The sequence below is a fragment of the Rissa tridactyla genome, chromosome 6 (assembly GCF_028500815.1).
Source record: "Rissa tridactyla isolate bRisTri1 chromosome 6, bRisTri1.patW.cur.20221130, whole genome shotgun sequence".
NCBI classification, from domain to species: Eukaryota; Metazoa; Chordata; class Aves; order Charadriiformes; family Laridae; genus Rissa; species Rissa tridactyla.
This window is the reverse complement of record NC_071471.1, coordinates 18,750,458-18,756,457: the sequence shown is the minus strand read 5'-3', so window position 1 is coordinate 18,756,457 and position 6,000 is coordinate 18,750,458. Positions and strand designations below refer to the sequence as shown.

Genomic DNA, 6,000 nt, shown 5'->3' with positions numbered 1-6,000 from the left:
CAAGGATGGCCTCGGTTGGCTGTGGCAGACCTGGGCCCTGCATCCCCCATTGGTATCACCTGGTACTTTACAGCCAGTTCCTCAGGGGGGAACTGGCAACTGGTGTGCAATGAACCAGCAGATTTTATTGCAATAATCACCTTTCCTGTGGGAAGGCGTTAAAGGGGCAGTGGGTGAGGGATAGCTGGGTAGCATTTAGCATGACTCAGTGTTTCATTGCCAAGTGTAGAGTCATGCCTGAAAAAAAAATCACGCTTGTAAACTTTGGGGGCTGACCTGCTCTTCTGCCCAGGGCAAAGGTAACTAACTTGCCCTGGGGCACCTGTGCACGGCGGTGGCCCGCCGGGGCTCCTTTGGCCCTGGGATGCTCTGGGCAGGCAGCGCCGCTTCAAAAAAGTGCTAATACCTGGAAAAAAACCAACCCCAAGGACCTGGCCCGAGGCCCCTGTGGGGAGCAGGGTGCCGGCAGCCCCGCTGCAGCCCGAAATACCCAGTGTCTAAACGTGGCTTGGCTCGGGGCCGGGCCGAGGAGGAGGAGGAAGAGGCGGCGGCCGCGGGGCGGGGCGGGCTGCGGGGCAGCGCTGCCGGGGACGCCCTGTCGATGCGAGCCTGCGGGAGCCGCGGGGCCGCCAGCGCAGCCGGGTAGGACAGCGGGTCTTCTTTCTTCTTTGTTTCAGTTTTTTTTACCTTCCCCCCGACCCCTTCCCAGGACTGGGAGCCGTGGGGCGGGCTGCGAGAGCCGGGCGCGGCGGGCGGCTCTCCTCCCCGCCTGGGTTCCCTCCCCAGCGAAGTTACGGAGCCCTCCTCGGCGGAGGATCGCAGGGACGGCGCTGAGGAAGAGCCCGGGCTGAGGGAGCGGGACAGCCTGGTCCCCTGCCCTGGCTGCGCCCAGCCGGGCACCGGCTTCTGCGGCGGGAGAGCCCAGCTCCTCCCTGCTCCGGCTTACTGACAGCCGGCTCCTTCCTGGCTCCTGCCTGCCTGGGCTCTGGTGCGGTCCCCTCCCTCTCGCTGGCGCCTGGGGCTTTCGCATTTTCTGAGAAGCTCCTGTGTCCCACTTGGTGGATGCTGGTTGAGCGGCTTCCCAGCCCTTCACGGTGGTGCATCCCCAGGAGGGGGATCCCCCCTCCCCGGAGGTGCTTCTGGGGTCTCTTCCCGTTTTCGCGGGGGAGGGGATGAGAAGTGGGGTTGAGATTGAAAAAGATCAGATGATGCTGCTGTATCAAAAAGAAACCGGGGGGGGGGAGGGGGAAGAAGACTTAAAAAATCAAAAGCCAAGGAGACATGAGTACAGAGGCTAATTTACCGAAAAGCAATGGGAACAGGCCTCTAATAGGGAAACTTGCAAACCCCAGGAAGGTCTGGCAGCTGCCGGGAGTGGGGAAGTGTGGCTGGCAGCGTGTCTGAGGCTAACATCTCCTGCCTGCCAGCGTGTGTCAAACCGTTTAGGGCGTTAATGGGAAGAATTCACCAATTAAACAACATTTCATCTTTTTTCCTTAAATGTTTTCCACGTGTGCTGTCCTGAATGGTAACCTCAAATCTTTTTAATGATGTAAAGTATTAATGTTGCCTGTCTTCTGTAGCAAGGTGTTTTCCTTAGCTGTGATTAATCACCCTGTTTTTCTATGCCAATTAAGCTGCTCACTTGGAGCGCTGAGACAATCCGTGTCTCATTGTAGAAGCTGGGCTCAGAATTATCAGCGAGTTTGTCCCTCAGATTGGATTCTTGGTAGACCGGAGGTATTTTCAGTTTCAGGCTATTGTATTTTACTGGCAATTGCAACATGCGGGAGGTTGTTTGAGTCGATGACCTGTTAAAGCATGAGCAGACTGGGAGGGGTCTGATAAGAGCAGAGCCTTGATTGCCCACACATATGTGTGCAGACATTACATCTGGCAAGAGACTCAGACAGCTACTGAGGCATCCGGGCTATTCATTGCCCTGGGATCAGGATCTATGTTAAATGTTTGATTGCAATGTTCCAGTAATAGTTTTTTGTACATTAAAGACAAAGATCAGTGAGTTAATCTTTGACGTTGTCAGGGCGATGCACAACATTCCCTGGTGAGCTTAGCTCCTTTTGGCACTCAGGGTGGACAGGTACTGGAGCCGAGATGCTTGAGGAGGGGAAGAAATGGAGGAGGAACAGCAAAATACTTGCAATTCCCAAAAATGGGAAGAGTCTGGCAATGCTGGCTATGGCTTCTACTATTGGGGCCTCCTGTGTCCTGGTGTAATTAGCTCCATCTTCAGCAGTGGCAGCTTCAAGGGTCCCAGAAAATGGTGATGAACAGACCTGATCCCCAAATACATTATTTTGCTGAAAATTTTAAAGCAAAGAGTATTACTTTTGCCAAAACTTGCAGTATATATGTGTTGGTTTTTGTGGGTTTTTTTAAAGTTTTGAATACTTTTGGTTGATAGCTTTGCCTCAACTGCAGACTGGCCTCCCTGGCTGGGCTGTCTCTGCCCAGTTGTGTCATCATCCGTCCCCACTTTGTGTGCTCTCACACCGCCTCATGGGAGGTGTGCTCTGGCGGCTGCGGCCAGGGCGACGGAACCACAGCTCCAGGGAGGCACCGCTTCATACCCAAGTTTTTGTTGAAAAGCAGAAGATAGTAGTAGATCTTGTGTTTTTAGAAATAAAATACTGGAGAGAGTGAGTGCTTTTAGTGGAAAGCTTTTGTTCTTTCCCTGAAGAAAGCCACAATTTTCAGTAGAAAAACATCACGAAGGGATTTTTTTTGAGCAGCCCCTGGCATCAGTTATTAAGATCCAATATTAATGGAGGGATGAGAAATGAATGCAGTCGATCTTGTCCGCTTCTCGCCTTGACAGCATCCATGAGTGAAACGCTGACTGCCACGTCATCCCGGTGTGGCACTTTCTTCCCAAAGAGTAGGTGGAATGTATAAATCTCTACGCTTTCCTCCAGAAGCCCATGTGGTGTATGTGGTAATACTCGTGCCTTTCATGCCTTGGTGGATTGTGTTCTGTTTGTCCACTAGTTGCCTAGTTCCTAGGCTAACAGAGCCATGAGTAGTCAGGTTTATTTTCCACACTTTTGAGGCATCTATGGAAGTTTTTAGGACCTGGGAGTTCTGCTGGGATGCTGTGTGCTGTACCAAGTGCTGTTTTCAGGGAAAAATGTCATGAGCAGGTCCCAAATTTTATCACCGTTGATGCTGTGTTCTGAATAGTGGATCTTATTTTCTGCCTTGCGTAACATTCCTCTAACTTCGTGGTGAATTTTAGCAAAACTTTTCTGGCCTGTTCCCCAGGAATCACGTTTAAGTCTGTCAGACAGTGTGGCTGGGAACCTTCCTCTGCCACATCTGGTTACGAGCAGTGCTGCAAACAGGATCCTTGGCAAAAATGAACCTTGCTCTCTGAACCATTGTGGTTTTTCTGATGAGATCAGTTTGCCACCTGCATCTCTCTGGGGTGTGACTTTATTTTAGAGATATTGTAAATGTATAAACAACCTTCTGACCTTCCTCACTTCCATCTTTTGCATTATTCTCCATTTCCTTCCCTTCCTCTTCATCCTCCCTCACAGCCCCGTGTCCTTGCAGACATTCCCCATTGCTGGCTTGAGACACGTTACCAATTGACCATTGTTTTGCAGCTACTTCAGACAAGAGGAGGAAAAAGCTTGCGCAGTGAGACGGGTAGCCTTCAGGATTTAATGAGCACCCCCTAAATATCACATCAGCTAAGCTCTGGGGTTTTTTGAAGGCCTCACGGTACTCTGGTTCTCAGCCTCTGACTCCTAAGTGTTTGCAGCAACTCACCAGAGCCCCGTGCTGGGACCCCCCCGGGTGTATACATCGAATCAGCGTCTCCATTTTGTGAACAGAATGGACTTTAGCAAAGAGTTGTGAACAGTGAGACCGAAATTCCCCAGTGACAGGGTGATCCAGGAACCCAATTACCCTTGATAGGGTAATGCTGAGAGAGATAGCTTTATTATTATTTTTCATTAAAGTTCCTCAGATATAAGGAATTTGCATTCAAGGCCTTAATATTTGTGATTATATTGTTTTTATTTATTGTAATCAGTCAAAACAACACTGGCACTGAAACTTCTGTGGGAAGATTGTTTGTGAACTATTAATTATTTTCAGTCTACTTGGCATAATGTGAAGGATTATTAACATAACCAGTCTTGCAGGTGATGATAAATTCAACAAGCATTACTTCTACTTTTTAAAGAGGTTGGTTTTCATTATTAATCTTTCACGGAGGTGCCCTTTTCTGGCTGACACAAATTCCTTCTAGAGCTGACCTAAACCTTGTAATTTGCCAGGAATTTAGGAGAGCTCTTTATTTAAAATACAGTTTTCCACCTTACTTAATATAGTGACCAAAACCAGGCCTTTAATTGCATCTTGTAGAAAGCAAAACATGATGACATTATCTCAACACTGTGAAGTTAGTTTACGTGCTATTCTGTGACTTAGCAGTTCATTTTAAGAGGAAGAACGGGTCTGTTAAATCATGGGATAACTTTTGTTTTCTTCAATTAAACACCTTCCCTCACCAATATGGCCAGGAGGAAAAATGTTTTCCAATTGTTCCTATCTATTTCCTTTCAATATTGAGTGTAGCAGCCCGAATTGCAGAGGCTGGACTGAGAATGGACTTGATGTTGGTGAAGAAGATACGTATATTTTGGACCAGCTTGCACTTCTGATCTACCTGCAGCCCCCCTTGGCGGGTTACTCACAGCTCTGACGTAATGTTGTCAGCATGCTTGTAAGCATTAAATTGCTTTTGTGGCTTTGATGGACATTTGTTTTGGTGAATATATATTAGTTTCTTGCTGAAACTAGTAAGCAGGTTGAAACAAAAGACCAGCTATGTAATCTTACTCATTTTCCTGCCTCCATTGCAGGTGTTCACGTCATTTCCAAGCATGCATTTGCTGTGCGGTACCATACTATATTGACTAGTCAAGTATCCCGTGCATTCAATGGCCTTTGAAAATGGAGGAATAAAACATAAATTCATGAGAAAGTAACACAACAGTGTGAATACCCATTTATTATATTGACTGAAATGCGTGTGTGCAAAAAGTTAGCCCTCTAATAGCCTAAATAGAGAGCTACTTGTGTGTATCTGTAGGAAAAGGGCGGGGGGGAAGGTTGTGCCCCTCCCACGTTATTTTTATTAATAGTAAATACCTTTATCTCTTCCCTTGGTGAGCAGGTGTGGTGATGATGTGCCTGTAGTTAAAGGAAGTTAATCTGCTCTTGGTTTAGTTACTCGTTTTGAGGCATCAGATGAGTGAGGGTCACTTCGTATGGTTAGAAGTACTCAGGGTGTTTTATAATGAGGCAACTACTCTTCTGATGAAATGTACCCTTCGGTATCCCACCCTCACAGCTCCTTAGCAGTGACTTACTGAACTTTCCCTAGCCTAAACAAAGCTTTGGTGCTGCTATTTGTGTTAGTTGTTTGCATTGTAGACACCACTTTTTTTTTTTTTTTTTTTTTTTTAGTTCCGCTGAAATCTATGCTCTGTTGGTCTTTTGGTACAAACGGCTTTGTGGAACTTGAAAAAAGCTGTCATGAAGAAACCTTGTTTGTCCTTAGCTGAACTTGTAAATGGAGCCTCAGTGCTCAAAACGAAGTGCAGGGCATACCTACAGTGATGCCACACATCATCTCCACGTGTCCCTCACTCTTTTTGCTTCCAATTAGAAACACAGAAATGTGAAGCAATGTAAATAACTGCTTGTTTCCCTTTTTCCTGCCTGCCTTCCCAATTAAAATGCTGCAGACAAGTGAATATTAAAAAGGAATGTCTATTCCTTGTCTTGACTTTTAACCCCAGTAACATTTCAATGGCAAAGAAATGTCTATCCTGCTAGTCATCTTTTGTGATGTGGTCCAGCAAGTAACAATGTAAACTGTATTTCAAAATAGCAATTATAGAGAACAAAGAGATGGCCGGAGAGGAGCTGGTGTTGTCAGTACACATTACAGGGCTCCTT

General features: G+C 47.0%; 1 protein-coding gene across 5 annotated transcripts in view; it reads left to right on the top strand.

The window, feature by feature from the left end:
- The first annotated feature begins 571 nt into the window (after positions 1–571).
- The window catches only part of PIK3CB (phosphatidylinositol-4,5-bisphosphate 3-kinase catalytic subunit beta), a 104,220-nt gene continuing 98,791 nt past the window's right edge, over positions 572–6,000 (top strand). For 2 of the 5 annotated variants that reach the window (XM_054206104.1, XM_054206101.1), the window contains exon 1: positions 1,004–1,133. The gene's annotated coding sequence lies outside the window, so the exon portion shown is untranslated. Of the gene's footprint in view, positions 643–1,003; positions 1,134–6,000 lie in introns of those variants that run through there. The other 3 variants (XM_054206102.1, XM_054206103.1, XM_054206106.1) reach the window with 3 other exon arrangements.